The sequence below is a fragment of the Phyllobates terribilis genome, unplaced genomic scaffold (genome assembly GCF_046119375.1).
Source record: "Phyllobates terribilis strain yellow unplaced genomic scaffold, ASM4611937v1 Scaffold_2__4_contigs__length_985480577, whole genome shotgun sequence".
In the NCBI taxonomy this organism is placed as follows: Eukaryota; Metazoa; Chordata; class Amphibia; order Anura; family Dendrobatidae; genus Phyllobates; species Phyllobates terribilis.
Window position 1 is genome coordinate 303,687,551 of NW_027362762.1, and position 21,322 is coordinate 303,708,872.

Consider the following 21,322-nt stretch of genomic DNA (forward strand, 5'->3'; position numbering starts at 1 on the left):
AAATGTGAGTCACACAGCTGAGGAGTTTTGGACAGCTCTGGAGACCCAGTTTCATGAAAGGTTGTCTCCACTGGACCTGCAACCAGGGAAGGCCATGTGCGACAATGCTGCAAACCTGGGTGCGGCACTTCGCCGGGGCAATGTCACACACGTGCCTTGTATGGCTCACGTGTTGAACCTGGTTGTCCAGCAATTTTTAGCCCACTATCCCGGACTAGATGGCCTTCTGCAGAGTGCACGGTCGCTGTGTGCTCACTTCCGCCGTTCGCATCCCGCAGTTCAACGACTTACATCTCTACAGAAGTCGTTGGGCCTGCCAGTTCACCGGCTGAAATGCGATGTGCCGACATGGTGGAATTCAACTCTGCACATGTTGCAGCGACTGTGGCAGCACCGACAAGCCCTGGTGCAATACGTTCTGACGTATAGCCTGGGCCAACGAGATCCAGAGGTGGGGCAAATCACGCTGGAGGAGTGGTCTCAGATCAGGGACCTATGCACCCTTCTGCACAGTCTTGAAATGGCGACGAAGATGTTTAGTGCTGACGATGCCATTATCAGCATGACTATTACGGTGATTTACATGCTGGAGCACATGTTAAACAGAATTCGGAGTCAGGTGGTGGGACAAGAGGAGGTGGAGGAAGTAGAGGAGGAGTCGTATGCGGAAGGGATAACATCTTCAAGGTCCAGACGGTTGGCAGCACCAAGGCGGCACCACTTTTTTAGACCATCCTTTGCAAGGCCACAGGAGACAAGAAGTCTGACACATAGTCAATGCCTAGAGAGGATGGTACAGGAGAATCTCCAAGTGAACATCGAAGCCATGACTGTGTCACTGGACCCTTGCTCATTTTGGTATTCCAATCTTGAAAAATCGCCGGAGCTCGCCACTCACGCCTTGGAGATCTTGTCATGCCATGCAGCCAGCGTTCTCTCTGAACGTGTGTTCAGCGCTGCTGGTGGTGTGCTGACAGATAAGCGCACGCGGCTGTCCACTGAGAATGTAGACAGACTCACGTTCATAAAGATGATCAAATCATGGATTCGCAAGGACATTTCTATCCCTGTGTCATCCTTGGGAGACTAAAAGCTTGGGGATTTGGTAAAATCACCTCACCAACCGTTTTAAGCAACAGTGGGGCAATTGATGCCACTTAACCCTAGAACCATGACCATAAAAATCTACACTTTCACATACCTGGGGCCCTTTAGGCCCGTGTGCAAATAACATGGAATAACTCAAACTCAAATGACAAACAACTATATACATGAAGAATACCTAGAGTTTCAAAATTCTAACTAAAGCAATCTTGCAGAAAATAGAAAACAATTAACTGGGCGGGCCTGCAAGGCCACAGGTATGCGTTCTAGGGTTAAGTGGTGTCTGTGCCACAATTTTGGGAGTCCCCTTGCTGTGTCTTACGTGACGTTGGCATCGTCAATTCCAGGTGGGTTGGGTCGCACCCCCCCCTTTTAACTGTAAGAAACTACATACACTATGGCTTGGGGTAACACAGATGGTTGAGTCTGAAGAGCTGTTTACTCAGAGGTCTGCTCCAAATCTTCAGTGTCTGCTAGTCAGCGTAGAATTTTTAACTGCATCTAGCCTAGGCAATACTTTGGGCGTAGTAGCCCAGCTGCGAAGCAAGCTGCACCGCCTGTGTATCTAATAAGAATTTTTAAATTAATCTAGCCTAGGCAGACTGTGGGGACCCCCAACCAAACCCAGATGCTCAGCCCCCCTACCGCCCCCCTTTCATGGACAACCCAATAATGTAACTCTTACAACTGGATGGGTGAGGATCGGTCACAGCTTTATTAACTCTTTATACTCATTCCATTAGAAAGGCATTTTATTTCTAAAATAATTCAGCTTGTTGCAGCATGCCCTGGGTCTCCACTACAGCAAGTTGGCCAACAAGTGTAACTCTCCAACATGTCCTTTCTATTTCCAGGCCACGGAGGATCCAGCGCACTCGTATGCAGGACTCTGACCCCCACCCATCACTCTTAACGCTTGTTCCACTCCGTCCTGGAGTCCTGACAGGAATATGTCCAGTCCAATATCTATTAAGTGAACACCGTCGGGCCGTATGAGGCCTGCTTTATCTCCTTCCAGTTGTCGGTGTCGTATCACTACACTGCCTCTGTCTCTTCTAAATTTTGCCATCCAAATATTTATTACCCGCCTTGTCCATTCGATGGCCGTGATGTCTCGCGCACCTTGCCATACCGCTATCGGCACAATCTCTGACCATACTATAGCTAATTATGTGAAAAATTCTCTGAAGCGCTCAGTGTCTAGTTTCATTATTGCCATTAGTTATGCGCTCTTGTGATGACCTAGGTTGTTTCCCCCGGCCTGTATAACTAAGATGACCGAACCTCTTGCCTCTCTCCCTACCTTGATTACCTCCATTAGTACCTGTGGCCATAGCAGGCCTCTAATACCTCTCCAGTTGAAATATGTGTTATGAAACTCTAATTTCCTTCCGCCTGGGCGGACTTTCGCCCTTTTTTGTGCCCAATATATATACGAGTGGCCTATCACTCACACTGTTGGCTTAGCGTCACCTCTAAAAGAAACAAACCACGTTAGGATAACAAGTCCGGTCTTATGTATCTCGCCAAACACGTGGATCGCCATCTCCCTATCCTCTGAACTTCCGTTTCTGACAGTCCTGCTCTTGCTGCTTCCATGGCCGCACCTATGCGGAATGAGTGTGTCCCGTAATCTTTGGGGTGGTTCCCTGCCGATGTTATGCATTTATTAAATATAGCTTGGAACAGGTATCTTGATAATGGCGTTCCATCAATGTGTGATACGAAGAAATTACTTTGTGATCTGATGGTTAGATATGTTTTTACTATTGTTACCCGACTCAGTGTACCGTTTGTGGGTTGTAGAAGTACCCAAGTACCCCTGCCCGCTGGAACCGTTTTCGATTGGTGTATGCGTACACGTATTGCATTATTGGCTATGACTACTTCCTGGTGTAATAAGCGTTCACTGGTGGTAATTTTGGATTGAGGGACTAATTCGCTTATACATAGCGCCCCGAAGAAGGCGATCACAAATGCAGTAGACATTAGTGTTGCTTCAAATTGTGAGTGTCATGTTAATGGTGTTAGGGATAAGATGTGAGAAATCAGTTTTAGTGACACGGGACGGGACGTCTACATTCCTGACTTGGCTGACCCCTTTTCCACCCTTTTATGATGAATCTTTGTCACATCTCCCCAATTCAGTAGTTGGAAGTGAAATGCTACTCCGGTCAGACACCGCTGCGCTGACGCCCCTGATATGCCCCTCATCATTAGCTGGTGGAGAAATTCTATGGTGACTTGTGATCTGGCTTGTTCACATTGGTCAACCCGTCTGCCTGCTACTAGTCGTGTCCACTCTTCCCATGCCTTACCGTATGCTTGCCACGTTGACGGGGCAACTGACGCTCTGATTAATGGCATCAACTATTCGCCACTAGATCCCATAGGGAGGGTGGGCAACTGTTGCCCGATGGGTGGGCGTTGTGGAAGAGCTCTGTGAAAATATGCCAATTGAATTGTTATAAAGCGTTAGCAGCAGCTTTATACCCCTCAGCATAGTGGCTAGCGCGGACCCATACATTGTGTTTTAGGCACAGGAATACTAGCCTGCGTAGTAGGCCTAGCACTGGGAGAGACGATGATGCTATCTTATTAATGCAGTGCGCTAGGCTGGTGTTTTGTGTTATGAAGCGTATATTTTTGTTAGCCAGGCGCGCGCCCCATATTTCTATTGCTACCACTATTGGGAAAAATTATTTTCAGGGCTAGATGCAGCTAAAAATTATTATTAATTTCAAAGCTGGTGGAGCTTGATATAGATGGCCTAATACAATGAGTCCCACACACTGCTAGAAGCCCAAATATTTTTTCAGAGGTAGATGCAGATAAAAATTATTTTTAATTTGCAACCTGATGGAGGTCAGTATAGATGGACAAATAGAGAAAGTCCCACACACTGCTAGAAGGCCAAATATTTTTTCAGAGCTAGATGCAGATAAAAATTATATTCAATTTGCAACCTGATGGTGGTCAGTATAGATGGATAAATAGAGAAAGTCCCACACACTGCTAGAAGGCCAAATATTTTTTCAGAGCTAGATGCAGATAAAAATTATATTCAATTTGCAACCTGATGGAGGTCAGTATAGATGGACTAATAGAACAAGTCCCACACACAGCTAGAAGCCCAAATATTTTTTCAGAGGTACTGTAGATGCAGATAAAAATTATTTTTAATTTGCAACCTGATGGAGGTCAGTATAGATGGACTAATACAACAAGTCCCACACACAGCTAGAAGCCCAATATTTTTTCAGAGCTAGATGCAGACAAAAAATTATTTTGAATTTGCAACCTGATGGAGGTCAGTATAGATGGACTAATAGAGAAAGTCCCACACACTGCTAGAAGGCCCAATATTTTTTCAGAGGTAGATGCAGAAAAAAATATATTCAGTTTGCAACCTGATGGAGGTCAGTATAGATGGACTAATACAACAAGTCCCACACACAGCTAGAAGCCCAATATTTTTTCAGAGGTAGATGCAGAAAAAAATATATTCAGTTTGCAACCTGATGGAGGTCTGTATAGATGGATTAATAGAACAAGTCCCACACACAGCTAGAAGCCCAATATTTTTTCAGAGGTAGATGCAGAAAAAAATATATTCAGTTTGCAACCTGATGGAGGTCTGTATAGATGGTTTAATAGAACAAGTCCCACACACAGCTAGAAGCCCAATATTTTTTCAGAGGTAGATGCAGAAAAAAATATATTCAGTTTGCAACCTGATGGAGGTCTGTATAGATGTATTAATAGAACAAGTCCCACACACAGCTAGAAGCCCAATATTTTTTCAGAGGTAGATGCAGAAAAAAATATATTCAGTTTGCAACCTGATGGAGGTCTGTATAGACGGATTAATAGAACAAGTCCCACACACAGCTAGAAACCCAATATTTTTTCAGAGGTAGATGCAGAAAAAAATATATTCAGTTTGCAACCTGATGGAGGTCTGTATAGATGGATTAATAGAACAAGTCCCACACACAGCTAGAAGCCCAAATATTTTTTCAGAGGTAGATGCAGATAAAAATTATTTTTAATTTGCAACCTGATGGAGGTCAGTATAGATGGACTAATAGAGAAAGTCCCACACACTGCTAGAAGGCCAAATATTTTTTCAGAGCTAGATGCAGATAAAAATTATATTCAATTTGCAACCTGATGGAGGTCAGTATAGATGGACTAATAGAACAAGTCCCACACACAGCTAGAAGCCCAAATATTTTTTCAGAGGTACTGTAGATGCAGATAAAAATTATTTTTAATTTGCAACCTGATGGAGGTCAGTATAGATGGACTAATACAACAAGTCCCACACACAGCTAGAAGCCCAATATTTTTTCAGAGCTAGATGCAGACAAAAAAATATTTTGAATTTGCAACCTGATGGAGGTCAGTATAGATGGACTAATAGAGAAAGTCCCACACACTGCTAGAAGGCCAAATATTTTTTCAGAGCTAGATGCAGAAAAAAATTATATTCAGTTTGCAACCTGATGGAGGTCAGTATAGATGGACTAATAGAGAAAGTCCCACACACTGCTAGAAGGCCACATATTCTTTCAGAGGTAGATGCAGAAAAAAATATATTCAGTTTGCAACCTGATGGAGATCTGTATAGATGGATTAATAGAACAAGTCCCACACACAGCTAGAAGCCCAATATTTTTTCAGAGGTAGATGCAGAAAAAAATATATTCAGTTTGCAACCTGATGGAGGTCAGTATAGATGGACTAATAGAACAAGTCCCACACATAGCTAGAAGCCCAATATTTTTTCAGAGGTAGATGCAGAAAAAAATATATTCAGTTTGCAACCTGATGGAGGTCTGTATAGATGGATTAATAGAACAAGCCCCACACACAGCTAGAAGCCCAAATATTTTTTCAGAGGTAGATGCAGATAATAATTATTTTTAATTTGCAACCTGATGGAGGTCAGTATAGATGGACTAATAGAGAAAGTCCCACACACTGCTATAAGGCCAAATATTTTTTCAGAGCTAGATGCAGATAAAAATTATATTCAATTTGCAACCTGATGGAGGTCAGTATAGATGGACTAATAGAACAAGTCCCACACACAGCTAGAAGCCCAAATATTTTTTCCGAGGTACTGTAGATGCAGATAAAAATTATTTTTAATTTGCAACCTGATTGAGGTCAGTATAGATGGTCTAATACAACAAGTCCCACACACAGCTAGAAGCCCAATATTTTTTCAGAGGTAGATGCAGAAAAAAATATATTCAGTTTGCAACCTGATGGAGGTCTGTATAGATGGATTAATAGAACAAGTCCCACACACAGCTAGAAGCCCAATATTTTTTCAGAGGTAGATGCAGAAAAAATTATATTCAGTTTGCAACCTGATGGAGGTCAGTATAGATGGACTAATACAACAAGTCCCACACACAGCTAGAAGCCCAATATTTTTTCAGAGCTAGATGCAGAAAAAAATTATATTCAATTTGCAACCTGATGGAGGTCAGTATAGATGGACTAATAGAATGATGCTATGCCCAAAAGATTTTACTTCACTAGGTGCAGTAAAAAAATTGGTATTCTATACACAGGTGGTATATCTTGCAACACAGATAGGCTACTCCACTGACTAACACACTCTGCAATAGGCCAAAAAGGATTAACTTTGCTAGATTCAGCCAAATGCTGTGAAAAAAACTTGCACAGCACTGGCACAGACCTGCCTGGCAAAAACTGATAGGAACTGATGTAACCTAGTCCTGAAAAGTACTCCAATTACAATTAGTCTTTACTCCCACAACCTATCTATTTAAGAGCACAGACCTGCCTGTTAGAAGTCATAGGAAATGCTGTAACCTAGTCCTTAAAAGGACTGCAATCACAACTATTCCCTACTCCCAAGCTATCTGTAGATTTGTGCGAAAATTGGCTTGAAATTAACAAGGTATAGCGCACACAGCAACAGCGGTGCCGTCTAACACGCAGCTGCAGCAGTGAGAAAATGGTGGCGACGAGGAAAATGGCTTGGTCTTATAGGGCAAGGACATGTGACATACACTGCCAATGACACATGCCCTTGCTTGTGTGAAAAAAAGCACTTCGCTCCGTGTGTGCGCTGCTGATAGGCTGACAGATTGCACCTCCCCACTGTAAATGCGGGAAAGAGAAAAAAAAAATGGAGAACTTCATTGTTCCTGCAGAGATCCATCCCCTGCCCCTCCCCCCACCCCGCTGTACACTCAAACTGCGTATTAACATTAATTTTCATCATTACTGAGAAAAAATCCAGTTATGGTTTTGGTGCACGAACAGTTATCGAACATAACCTCGAACAGCCGAATTTTTCTCAAATTGTTCGTGTTCGCCGAACGGCTCGAACACCGCCCAAAACAGCTCGAATTTGAGATTGGCGAACAGTTCGAGTAGAACAACGCTCATCTTTAATTAGTCCATCTATACTGACCTCCATCAGGTTGCAAACTGAATATAATTTTTTTCTGCATCTAGCTCTGAAAAAATATTTGGCCTTCTAGCAGTGTGTGGGACTTTCTCTATTAGTCCATCTATACTGACCTCCATCAGGTTGCAAATTAAAAATAATTTTTATCTGCATCTACAGTACCTCTGAAAAAATATTTGGGCTACTAGCTGTGTGTGGGACTTGTTCTATTAGTCCATCTATACTGACCTCCATCAGGTTGCAAATTGAATATAATTTTTATCTGCATCTAGCTCTGAAAAAATATTTGGCCTTCTAGCAGTGTGTGGGACTTTCTCTATTAGTCCATCTATACTGACCTCCATCAGGTTGCAAATTGAATATAATTTTTATCTGCATCTAGCTCTGAAAAAATATTTGGCCTTCTAGCAGTGTGTGGGACTTTCTCTATTAGTCCATCTATACTGACCTCCATCAGGTTGCAAATTAAAAATAATTTTTTTCTGCATCTACCTCTGAAAAAATATTTGGGCTTCTAGCTGTGTGTGGGACTTGTCCTATTACTCCATCTATACTGACCTCCATCAGGTTGCAAACTGAATATATTTTTTTCTGCATCTACCTCTGAAAAAATATTGGACTTCTAGCTGTGTGTGGGACTTGTTGTATTAGTCCATCTATACTGACCTCCATCAGGTTGCAAATTAAAAATAATTTTTATCTGCATCTACAGTACCTCTGAAAAAATATTTGGGCATCTAGCTGTGTGTGGGACTTGTTCTATTAGTCCATCTATACTGACCTCCATCAGGTTGCAAATTGAATATAATTTTTATCTGCATCTAGCTCTGAAAAAATATTTGGCCTTCTAGCAGTGTGTGGGACTTTCTCTATTAGTCCATCTATACTGACCTCCATCAGGTTGAAAATTAAAAATAATTTTTATCTGCATCTAGCTCTGAAAAAATATTTGGCCTTCTAGCAGTGTGTGGGACTTTCTCTATTTGTCCATCTATACTGACCTCCATCAGGTTGCAAATTAAAAATATTTTTTATCTGCATCTACAGTACCTCTGAAAAAATATTTGGGCTTCTAGCTGTCTGTGGGACTTGTTCTATTAGTCCATCTATACTGACCTCCATCAGGTTGCAAATTGAATATAATTTTTATCTGCATCTAGCTCTGAAAAAATATTTGGCCTTCTAGCAGTGTGTGGGACTTTCTCTATTAGTCCATCTATACTGACCTCCATCAGGTTGCAAATTGAATATAATTTTTATCTGCATCTAGCTCTGAAAAAATATTTGGCCTTCTAGCAGTGTGTGGGACTTTCTCTATTAGTCCATCTATACTGACCTCCATCAGGTTGCAAATAAAAAATAATTTTTATCTGCATCTAGCTCTGAAAAAATATTTGGCCTTCTAGCAGTGTTTGGGACTTTCTCTATTAGTCCATCTATACTGTCCTCCATCAGGTTGCAAATTAAAAATAATTTTTATCTGCATCTACAGTACCTCTGAAAAAATATTTGGGCTTCTAGCTGTCTGTGGGACTTGTTCTATTAGTCCATCTATACTGACCTTCATCAGGTTGCAAATTGAATATAATTTTTATCTGCATCTAGCTCTGAAAAAATATTTGGCCTTCTAGCAGTGTGTGGGACTTTCTCTATTAGTCCATCTATACTGACCTCCATCAGGTTGCAAATTAAAAATAATTTTTATCTGCATCTACAGTACCTCTGAAAAAATATTTGGGCTTCTAGCTGTGTGTGGGACTTGTTCTATTAGTCCATCTATACTGACCTCCATCAGGTTGCAAATTGAATATAATTTTTATTTGCATCTAGCTCTGAAAAAATATTTGGCCTTCTAGCAGTGTGTGGGACTTTCCCTATTAGTCCATCTATACTGACCTCCATCAGGTTGCAAATTAAAAATAATTTTTATCTGCATCTAGCTCTGAAAAAATATTTGGCCTTCTAGCAGTGTGTGGGACTTTCTCTATTAGTCCATCTATACTGACCTCCATCAGGTTGCAAATTAAAAATAATTTTTATCTGCATCTACAGTACCTCTGAAAAAATATTTGGGCTTCTAGCTGTCTGTGGGACTTGTTCTATCAGTCCATCTATACTGACCTCCATCAGGTTGCAAATTGAATATAATTTTTATCTGCATCTAGCTCTGAAAAAATATTTGGCCTTCTAGCAGTGTGTGGGACTTTCTCTATTAGTCCATCTATACTGACCTCCATCAGGTTGCAAATTGAATATAATTTTTATCTGAATCTAGCTCTGAAAAAATATTTGGCCTTCTAGCAGTGTGTGGGACTTTCTCTATTAGTCCATCTATACTGACCTCCATCAGGTTGCAAACTGAATATATTTTTTTTCTGCATCTACCTCTGAAAAAATATTGGGCTTGTAGCTGTGTGTGGGACTTGTTCTATTAATCCATCTATACAGACCTCCATCAGGTTGCAAACTGAATAAAAATTTTTTCTGCATCTACCTCTGAAAAAATATTTGGGTTTCTAGCTGTGTGTGGGACTTGTTCTATTAGTCCATCTATACTGACCTCCATCAGGTTGCAAATTGAATATAATTTTTTTCTGCATCTAACCCAGCCAATAGTTTTGGCCTAATACCACAGTTTGGCCACTCAGCTCTGCTCGGTTCCCATCCATTGTTTTTTTGTGCAAACAACTCCAGAGTTGTGAATTAGTTAACCACCAAAATGAGTGGAAAAAGGCCTGCTGCTGGTGGAAAGGGGAATAGGCGTGTTGGGAAGGGGAAAAAAGATTGTGTCCTTGGGGTAGGTGTTAAAGCAACAGTAACATCTGCAGAAGAAAGACCATCTTCCAGCAAAACTAAAATGTCTACTTCTTTTAGCGGACAATGTGATAAGATCCCTTTCTTGCGGCCACGCCAATCGCTACAAATTCCAGATGAGGCACAAAAACAGCAGGTGCTTCAACGGATATCAAGTGCTCCTTTAAGTGGGCTCTCCTCCACATCAACTTCAACATCACAAATACTCCAGTCCTCAAAGGTGTCACCCCAATCGCACTTGCTTCCTCACAGCTCCCAAATCTCCAGCTGCCCGTCTGAGTATGAGGTAGAACAGATGGTTGAGTCTGCAGAGCTGTTTACTCATACTATAGCCTTGGAATCAGAGGTCGACTCCAGCGCTTCTGTGAATCCAGACGAGGAAATGATCTGCACTGATGCCCAGAATCTTTATGAGTCGGATCCAGGACCAGACGCAGAAGGTTCTGACCATAATGTAGACCCTCATTCCCAAACTGTAACTCCTGTTGGTGGAGACAATGAGGAAGACGATGATAAGACTCAAATACCTGATTTGAGCGACAACTTTAGTTTTTTGTCAGGGCAGGAACAGGTTGGCTCTGAGGACGACGGGTGTGATAACGCACAGGGTGATGATGATGAGGTTGGAGATCCCACTTACTGTCAACCCACAGTCAGCCAAGAGATGAGGTCAGAAGAGGAGGTGGAGGAAGATGCTAGTGACGACGAGGTCAGGTTGCGCCTTCCTGGACAGAGATGTAGTACTGGAAGCACGTCAACAACTGCATCCTCAAACACAACTCTGCCTCTCACCACAAGTCGTGGTGGCTCTTCAGGTAGAATTGGTGCTAAGCCTTGCATAGCCTGGGCATTTTTTCAGATCGAAAAAGATGACCCAACTCGTGTTATCTGTAACATTTGTCAGCAAAAGCTAAGTAGAGGCCAAAAAATACATAGTTTGAGTACTTCATGCATGAACCGGCACATGGACATGAAGCATAAGTTGCAGTGGGAAGCTCAGTGTGCTACAATGCGGCCTAGCCGGCCGGGCCAACCACCGTCTGCCATATCTTGTGCATCCGCGGCCTCTTCATCCTCTGTGACTGGGGGGACAGCAGTCACACCTGTTTTGGGGCGCAGACCTGCCACCTCTTTACCCGCAACAGCCAGCGTGATTGGCAGGTCATCATTTTCTTTGGAGGTGGTAACACCAGCTGGTGTTGAGCGCTGTCCGACATCGATAGCACCACCTTTGGATCAAGGCAACCTAACATGTCCGCCTGCATCTTCCTCACAGACCGGCAGTTTGCCGGGGACACCCTTATCAACCCCGTCTAAGCACAATAGCCAGCCCTCGGTCCCTCAGATGTGGACAAGTAAAAGACCATTTCCTCCTAGCCATGAGAAAGCTAAGAGGTTGAATTTCACCATCTGCAAGCTCTTGGCTACAGAAATGCTGCCTTTCCGCCTGGTGGACACAGAGGATTTTCGAGACCTTATGTCCGTCGCAGTGCCCCAGTACCAGATGCCCAGTCGGCACTACTTCTCAAAGAAAGGTGTGCCTGCGCTCCACCAGCATGTCGCAAACAACATCACCGCTTCTTTGAGAAACTCTGTGTGTGACAGGGTGCATTTCACCACAGACACTTGGATGAGTAGGCATGGACAGGGGCGTTACATGTCGCTGACTGGGCACTGGGTAACTATGGTGACAGCAGGACAAGGGGCTGCTGTCCAAGTCTTGCCGTCCCCACGAGTTGTGCGTCAATCCTCTTTATGTCAAAGTTCCTCCACTGCTTCTGCCTCCTCAACCTCCTCTCGGTCTTCCACCTGCACCCAAAGCCTGTCTGGTCATGCCACAAGCTTTCTAACTGCGCAGAAGGGATCCTGCACACCTCCTTACTATGCTGGCAGTAGGGCTCAATGTCATCAGGCGGTTTTTACATTGAAATGTCTGGGAAATGTGAGTCACACAGCTGAGGAGTTGTGGTCAGCTCTGGAGAACCAATTTCATGAATGGTTGTCTCGACTGGACCTGAAACCAGGGAAGGCCATGTGCGACAATGCTGCAAACCTGGGTGCGGCCCTTCGCCGGGGCAATGTCACACACGTGCCTTGTATGGCTCACGTGTTGAACCTGGTTGTCCAGCAATTTTTAGCCCACTATCCCAGACTAGATGGCCTTCTGCAGAGGGCACGGTCGCTGTGTGCTCACTTCCGCCGTTCGCATCCCGCAGCTCAGCGACTTACATCTCTACAGAAGTCGTTGGGCCTGCCACTTCACCGGCTAAAATGCGATGTGCCTACCCGGTGGAATTCAACTCTGCACATGTTGCAGCGACTGTGGCAGGACCGACAAGCCCTGGTGCAATACGTTCTGACGTATAGCCTGGGCCAACGAGATCCAGAGGTGGGGCAAATCACGCTGGAGGAGTGGTCTCAGATCAGGGACCTATGCACCCTTCTGCACAGTTTTGAAATGGCGACGAAGATGTTTAGTGCTGACGATGCCATTATCAGCATGACTATTCCGGTGATTTACATGCTGGAGCACATGTTAAACAGAATTCGGAGTCAGGTGGTGGCACAAGAGGAGGTGGAGGAAGTAGAGGAGGAGGAGTTGTATGCGGAATGGCTAACATCTGCAAGGTCCAGACGGTCGGCAGCACCAAGGCGGCAGGCATGTGAGGGTGGGGGAGATGGTTTTACCAGGGCGCATGGTAGCAGCCAAACTAGTGAGGAAGGTGCAGGAGCCCAGGAAGAAGTGGAGGACGAACTGATGGAAGACTCATCAGATGAGGGAGACCTTGATCACATTTCTGTTGTGCGAGGTTGGGGGGAGAGGACAGAGGAAGGAAGCATGATTGTTACCTCGCCACCAGCACAACAGGGACTTGGTGCTCCTGGATGCGCAACACACATGAGTGCCTTTTTGCTGCACTACCTGCAACATGACCCTCGAATTGTGAGAATTAGAAATAATCCTGACTACTGGGTTGCCACACTGTTAGATCCCCGGTACAAAAGTAAATTTTCAGAAATTATTCCTGCCATAGAAAGGGATGCACGCATGCAGGAGTATCAGCAGAGACTGTTGCAGAATCTTACATGTGCTTTTCCACAAAATACCAGTGGTGCACGTAGTGAATCTCACAGTTCCAACTTGACAACCGTGGGACCGTCAAGTGTTCAGCACTCAAACCGTAACAGAACCACAGTATCTGCTGGTAACATCAATTTTGCGGAATCATTTCACCACTTTTTTAGCCCATTCTTTGCAAGGCCACAGGAGACAAGAAGTCTGACACATAGTCAACGCCTAGAGACGATGGTACAGGAGTATCTCCAAGTAAACATTGAAGCCATGACTGTGTCACTGGACCCTTGCTCTTTTTGGGCTTCCAATCTGGATAAATGGCCGGAGCTAGCCACTTACGCCTTGGAGATCTTGTCATGCCCCGCAGCCAGCGTTCTGTCTGAACGTGTGTTCAGCGCTGCTGGTGGTGTGCTGACAGATAAGCGCACGCGGCTCTCCACTGATAATGTAGACAGACTCACGTTCATAAAGATGAACAAATCATGGATCCGAAACGACTTTTCTACCCCTGTGTCATCCTGGGGAGAGTAAAAGCTTGATGATTGGTTAAAATCACCCTACCAACCGTTTTAAGCTTTCAAATTACTAATCATGTTTATCTGTATCTTGGCTGGAAAATAATTTGGGCTTTGTAGCAGTGTGCAGCACTTATTCTATTAGGCCATCTATAATAAGCTCCACCAGATTTAAAATTACTAATCATGTTTATCTGTATCTTGACTGGAAAATAATTTGGGCTTTGTAGCAGTGTGCAGCACTGATCCTATTAGGCCATCTATACTAAAGCTTCACCAGATTTAAAATTAATAATAATTTTTAGCTGCATCTAGCCCGGAAAATAATTTTGGGGCTCCGAGATGCGCAAGACACATAAGTGCCTTCTTGCTGCACTACCTGCAGCATGACCCTCATATTGTCAGCATTCGAAGTAATCATGACTACTGGGTTGCCACACTCTTAGATCCCCCAAACTTTTCGATCAACCTTTTCATTTTAATAAAGACCAAAAAATGGTCATTTTTGAAATTATAAGCATTAGCAGGTTGTTAGAAACTGAAATCAAACAGTTTTCAACTCAAAACTTTATTCTAGGTGATGTTACATTTTCACAAAGGACCCCTTGTTCGAAAGGAGCTTCTGAACTCTCTCGTCCATTGAATTTGTCAGGTTTTGGATGGTTTCTGCTTCAATTGTTTTGCATGAGGACAGAATACCCTCCCAGAGCTATTGCTTAGATGTGAACTGCCTCCCGCCATCATAGACACTCCTTTTAATGATGCTCCAAAGGTTCTGAATGGGGTAGAGGGTCAGGGGAGCATGGGGGTCACACCATAAGTTTTTCCCCTTTTATGCCCATATCAGCCAGAGATGCAGATGTTTTATGTGCAGCATGAGATGGTGCATTATCATGCAAAAAAATGATCTTGCTGTGAAATACACGGTTCTTCTTCTTGAACCATGGCAGGAAGTGCTGTTTGAGAAAATCCACATACATTATGGAGTTCATCTTTAGCGCCTTCAGGGATCCTAAAGGGGCCGACAATCTCTCTCCCCATGATTCCAGCCCAAAACATTACTCCACCTCCTCCTTGTTGGCGCTGTAGCCGTGTTTGCGTGGGGTGTCCATCAACCAGCCATCCTCCACTCCATTCATCTGGACCATCGAGCGCTGCACGGCACTCATCCGTGAACAAAACAGTTTTGAAATCAGTCTTCATGTAATGTTTGGCCCACTGGAGCTGTTTCTGCTTGTGTGAAGTGGATAGAGGAGGTCGACAGGATGGCGTATGCACAGCTGCAAACCTCTGAAGGACCCTGCATCTTGTTGTTCGGGGGACGTTGGAGGCACCAGCAGCTTCAAAAACTTGTCTGCTGCTATGACAAGGCTTTTTTGCCGCTGCTCTTTCAACCTGACGTAATTGCCTGTAGGAAAGAGTCCTCAATTTGCCCTTATCAGCACGCATACGTGTGTACTATGAATCAGCTACATACTTCTTGATTGCCAAGACACTTCATCCTGATCATCGCACAATGTTGATTGTAGTCATGCCTTGACCTAAACACTCCACAATTTGTTGCTTCTCAGCAGCCGACACATTCTTTTTCTTTCCCATTTTGGCAGAAAATGTAGGCTGCTTAATATTGTGAGACAGCCTTCTTAAGTAGTCTTGCCTTTCATTGGACACACCTGCCAAACTAATTAGCACAGGTGTCTGCAATTGCTTACAGTGATATAAAGAGCCCTGACACACATCACCATCAATGAGTTTAACTGACAAACAAACAAATTCTTCCCTTATCACTCCTAAACACTTTTTGCATAATTATTTGGAACACAGTGTACATGTGCTTTTCCACAAAACACCAGTGGTTCACGTAGTGAATCTTACAGTTCTAACTTGCCAACCGTGGTCTGTATGGAGTTGTTCAATAAAGGGCCCAAAATTAAGATAACATAGATGGGAGAGGTCTCTATGAATAGGAATTCTTAAGTATTTGATACCCTGTGAGGGCCAGGCAAAGGGAAAGTTGGACTGGATGGAATCCTATATGGATTTGGGGAGGGAGACATCGAGGGCCTCAGACTTCGCTGCATTGATTTTAAAATTTGACCATGTAACAAAGTGATCTATTTCAGCCATAACAGCATGGATGGATATATGTGATTGAGTGATATATACTAGGACATCATCAGCAAATAGAGAGCACTTGTACTCGGTGCCTCCCACCTCAATCCACCTAATATTGGGGTTATGGTGAATTGATGAGAGCAGGTGCTCCGTCACTAGGATGTATAAGAGAGGGGACAGAGAACATCCTTGCCTTGTCCCATTGGTGATTGTGAAAGGTGATGAAAATGTTCTGACGCGCTCCCTGGGCCTTGGGACACCCGGAGCCGGACCCTTTTTGGTGGATGCTGGTGGTTGTAGTCTCTGTGGCGGCGACCCGGTTCCGTGGCTCAGGGCGGTCAAACCAGTGGCGGAACTATTTATGTGGTTTTGATGTTTAAATGTCCGACTACGCCACCCGTGAATTGCGGTCAGAGTGAACCGCCGCTCCAGGGCAGACCGCTGAGGCTGGTGTTGTGGGTGCAGCAGAGCGTAGCATAACTCCCCACGGGAGGAGTATAGCCTCAGGGCAGTGTATGCGGAGGATGGGGGTGATGGTGCAGGGCAGCAGCAGTAACGACACGGAGTCAGTGATGCAGTCCAGGGCCTTTACTCACAGTTCTTATTATCCAGACCACGTCTGCAGGTAACGGCTGCCCACGTCGTACTGTGCTCACCAGGTGAGGGGCTCAGACAACTCCCAGATAACTTTGGAGCGCTTCACAGGACCCCCTTTGTGTGTCCTTTGTCTGGCCTTTCTTACCAACCCTTCTGTCCGGCTGCCTCGGGCCTCCTCTTGGTAAACTTGGCGCCAGCTTCCCTGACCCTATGTGGTGACTTCCTAGCGGGTGTAGCGAGGGGCTGCGCCACATAAAATGTCACAGCCTCCTGTTTCTAGCTGAGGGTCGTTTCCTGCCTCCACTAGTTTCGGGGACCGATCTCCCCCTTTGGCCTGACCCCTCCACGCAGGTGGATTCGGGCGTGCGGTGGCGACTCGCCCGTCCGCACCCCTGGGATCCCTTTGTTCCTTGTTCCTGGAGCCTTCTCCGCTCCTCTTCCTTCCTTCTCCCTCTTCCAGGCCTGGGCCTCTGTTACTAGGCCCGCCTCCGGAGCAGAGCTCATGCAGAGCCCCTGCTCCCTGCCACTTCTGCTCATACTTCTCTGCACTGAACTAAGATGGTGCCCACCTTTTATACTCCCTTCTCAATGCACCCAGGAACTGCTTCCTCCCTGCTCCTGCACTACAGGGTTCCCCTTTCTCAGTGTTCCCTCCCCCCACTCCAGCCAGGGACAGGGACTGTCGTGCCCATCTCAGAGGCATATTGGTCGCCCTGCCCCACGGCAATGTGGTGTAATGCATGCAGGTGTCGGGTCCTGATCCACACTACATCCTTACCTGAGAGTGAGATATCACACCTCTGGGTGAGGTGCAATACCTCTGTAGCAACCGAGCCCTCAGGGTGCTAAAGTTCCATTTATCTTCAGCCTAGGTGACGTATTGCGATACAGGGCCGTGATTTTGGCTATAAAAGGGTCCCCTAGACCCCTACCCCAAGCTTTTTAAGAGAATCATATATGGCGTGCCAGGAGACTCTATGGAATGCTTTCTCAGCATCCAACGAGAGTATCTAATTACAAATTTTTAACTGTATCTAGCCCAGGAAATACTTTGTGCCTAGTAGCAGTGTCTGCTAGTCAGCGGATTATCCCGGCTGTTAAGCAAGCTACACCACCTGTAGTTTGGACACTTAATTTTTTCAAAGGAAATGCTTCGGGACCACGGGATACTCAGTGAAGAGCATCAGGAGGCACCCCAAGGCATATGGGCTGGGACTGGCAGTAGGATGCCTTGCGGTGGACAGCCGAGCTCGATCCTTATAAAAGCTTTTTAACTGCAGCAGCTTTAGTGGACGCTACTGGAGCTGGAATTACGCGGCTGCTGGCATGAGACTTGCCCTCCAATAGATCCTTGTAAATGGATTTAAAGTGTATTCATTCAAATTAGAGAGACAATTTAAATTAAAAAGCTTAGAGCTGCCTCCACCACAGGGGGGCTCGCTCGACCCACCAGCGGACAGGCACCAGTATTGGGAGAGGGGGGCTGGCCGTCAGGGTTCACCGCGGCTCTGGCACAAACCCGGCGACGCGGAAGTGGCACGGGCAGGAGCGGACTGAACGTGTCGGCTTCTCACTTTTTGGATTTTAGAAGGGCATGACATGCCTATATCTGTGTCTTCCCCTCCTTTTACTCCTCCACCTCTTTTCTTTTCGCATGACTATATGTACTTGTCACTTTTCCATGTGTTAGTTGTGTCTTCTGAGCAGTTTGTCAGCTTTTGGACACCTTTGAAGGTGTTTTCTATGTGTTTCTATGTGTTTTTGTTTGCCTGCCATTGGTTTTAACGGTGTTCGAAGGTGTTCGACGAACAGTTCGACGAACAGTTCGGCGAACACATGGGTGTTCGACGAACCGAACCGAACTCAAACACTACGGGGGTGGCTCAACACTACTCTCAAGCCATTCCTGCAAAATCTTAACTCCAATATTGTGCTCCTTCCCATATGATCTATGCACAGTGCCTCAAAAGTAGTTTTCGACCACATATGGCTTATTGGAGTACTCAAGAGATATTGCATAAAAAATTATACAGTTCATTTCTTCCTATTATCCCTTTTGAAAATTAAAAACTTGTGGCCAATGCAACATTTTAATGGAAGCAATGGTAATTTTCCATTTACTCAGCCCAACATGTTGTTTCATGTTATAGAATGCTCATTACACCCCTAGATGAAGCCCATGAGAGGTGTAGTCTCCAAAATGTGGTCACTTGTGGGGGTTTCTACTGTTTCACCATGTCAGGGGCTCTTCCAACTTAAATGGAATCTGAAATCTATTACAATTAAAATAGCACTACAGAAATTAATTGGCACTCCTTCCCTTCCAAGCCCTGCCATGTGATCATACACTAATTTTACACTACAGATGGGGTATTGCTGTACTCAGGAGAAATTTCACAACAAATAATACAGTCCATTTTCTCCTTTTACCCTTATGAAAAATAAAATGTTGAGGCAAAAGCAAGATTTTTTGTGGGAAAAATGTATTTTTTCATTTTCATGGCTCCAAATTATAAAAATCTGTGAAGCACCTGGGAGTTCAAGATACTCATCACTCCTCTAGATAAATTACTTGAGGGGCGTAGTTTCCAAATTAAGTTCATTTGTGTTAGGTTTCCCTTGTTTAGGCACCTCAAGGGCTCTGCAATCGCGACATGATATTCCCTATCAATTCAAGACAATTTTGTGCTCCAAAAGTCAATTGGTGCTACTTCCTTTCCAAGCCCTCTCTTGTACCCAAACAGCAGTTTTTCACAATATATGGCATATCGGTGTACTCAGGAGTAGTGTTGAGCCACCCCCGTAGTGTTCGGGTTCGGTTCGTCGAACACCGGGATGTTCGAGGAACTGTTCGTCGAACACCTTAGAACACCGTCGAACACCGTTAAAACCAATGGCAGGCAAACAAAAACACATAGGAACACATAGAAAACACCTTCAAAGGTGTCATAAAGCTGACAAACTGCTCAGAAGACGCTTTCTTTAAAAAAGCCGGCCGGCAATTCAGCAGCGGCATACACCGGTACCCGACAATTTAGACATGAAGGAATAGAGCATCACACATAGATTAGATAGAAACATGACAGTCACATATATATGAAGTACAGTGACAGTGTTGCTTACTGTGCTTGTCATTTAGTGTAAAGGATTTATTAAAAAATATAATAGTGTTTTCGTGCACCGTCTCTTTAAAAAAACCGGCCGGCAATTCAGCAGCGGTACCCGACAATTTATAACAGACAGAATAGAGCTTCACACATAGATTAGATAGATAGAAACATGTCAGTCACATATATATGAAGTACTGTGACAGTGTTGCTTACTGTACTTATCATTTACTGCAAAGGATTTATTAAAAAAAATAATAGTGTTTTCATGCACCGTCTCTTTAAAAAAGCCGGCTGGCAATTCAGCATCTGTACCCGACAATTTAGAATAGAAGGAATAGAGAATCACACATAGATTAGATAGATAGAAACATGTCAGCCACATATATACGAAGTACAGTGACAGTGTTGCTTACTGTACTTGTCATTTAGTGTAAAGGATTTATTAAAAAATATAATAGTGTTTTCGTGCACCGTCTCTTTAAAAAAGCCGGCCGGCAATTCAGCATTTGTACCCGACAATTTATAACAGACAGAATAGAGCTTCACACATAGATTAGATAGATAGAAACATGTCAGTCACATATATAATAAGTACAGTGACAGTGTTGGTTACTGTACTTGTCATTTAGTATTAAAATAAAGGATTTATTATTAAAAAAAATTGGCGTGGGGTTCCCCGTAATTTTAGGCTCTAGCGGAGGTTAAGCAGACGGCTGGGGCAGATGTTTGAAGCCTGGGAAGGGGGTAATACCCACGGAGCTTCCCAGGCTACTAATATCAGCCCCCAGCTGAATACCTAGCCTTTACTAGCTATTAAAATGGAGGACCCCCCCCAAAAAAATGACGTGGGGTCCCCCCTAATTTAATAGCTAGCAAAGGCTAGGCAGACAGCTGGGGGCTGATATTAATAGCCCAGGAAGGGAGCCATGAATATTGGCCCCCTCCCAGGCTAGAAACACCAGCCGTCAGCCGCCCCAGAAATGGCGCATCCATAGGATGCGCCAATTCTGGCACTTAGCCTCGCTCTTCCACGCTGCCCTGGTGCGGTGGCAGGGGGTAATAGGGTTGGGGTTGATGTCAGCTTATAATGCCAGGTGACATCAAGCCCAGGTTAGTAATGGAGAGGCGTCTATAAGACACCCCCATTACTAACCCCATAGTCAAAGTTAAAAAAAAAACACAAACACCCAGAATAAAGTCCTTTAATTGAAATAAAGACACAATTCTTTATTGTTCTAAATTAAGCCATACTTACCATCACGGCCATTCCAGCTGAAGCCAACGATCTCCTGCAATAAAAGAAAAATAATAAAGCAACATCATCCTTACCTTTCCATGGTTCCCAGGACAGCTTCAGCTCTGCTACATCGAGATGACAGGCTGGACCGCAGCAGAACGCTGCCATCCAGCCTGTCATCCCGCAGACATTGAGAAGTGCAGGCATGCTTGCGCTCCTCAGTGTCTGACTGTGACGGCATCCAGATGAGCCGACAATGAACTCGGCTCACCTCATGCACGTCACTGACAGCGTGGG